Consider the following 600-nt stretch of genomic DNA (forward strand, 5'->3'; position numbering starts at 1 on the left):
CCCTTCCCTTCCCTTCCCTTCCCTTTTCTTCCCTTCCCTTCCCTTCTCTTCTCTTCCCTTCCCTTCCCTTCCCTCCTCTCCCCTTCCCTCTTCTCTCCACTCCTCTCCTCTCCTTTCCTCTTTCCTTCCTTCCTTCCCTGTGCATGTGTTGCTTCCAGTTGTTCATTCTTAACTTTTTAATTTCCTTTAATAAATAGTGAGGCTCAAAATACTATTTTTCACTTTTTTCCTAACTTTACATTTGGTCTCCCACTTTTCTTTAAAATGTGCAATCTGGCCCTGGCTGGTTGGCTCAGTGGTAGAGCGTTGGCCTGACATGCAAGAGTCCTGGGTTCGATTCCCGGCCAGGGCACACGGGAGAAGCACCCATCTGCTTCTCCAACCCTCCCCCTCTCCTTCCTCTCTGTCTCTCTCTTCCCCTCCCGCAGCCAAGGCTCCTTTGGAGCAAAGTTGGCCCGGGTGCTGAGGACGGCTCTATGGCCTCTGCCTCAGGTGCTAGAATGGCTCTGGTTGCAACAGAGCAATGCCCCAGATGGGCAGAGCATCGCCCCCTGGTGGGCGTGCCGGGTGGATCCCGGTTGGGCACGTGTGTGAGTCTTT

At 53.5% G+C, this 600-nt stretch overlaps 1 non-coding gene across 1 annotated transcript; it reads left to right on the top strand.

Moving 5' to 3' along the window:
* The first annotated feature begins 276 nt into the window (after positions 1–276).
* TRNAV-GAC (transfer RNA valine (anticodon GAC)) lies at positions 277–352 on the top strand. Its single transcript has one exon. It is a non-coding gene; the product is annotated as a tRNA-Val (tRNA).
* Positions 353–600: the final 248 nt, after the last annotated feature.

Source organism: Saccopteryx leptura, chromosome 4, assembly GCF_036850995.1.
Source record: "Saccopteryx leptura isolate mSacLep1 chromosome 4, mSacLep1_pri_phased_curated, whole genome shotgun sequence".
NCBI classification, from domain to species: Eukaryota; Metazoa; Chordata; class Mammalia; order Chiroptera; family Emballonuridae; genus Saccopteryx; species Saccopteryx leptura.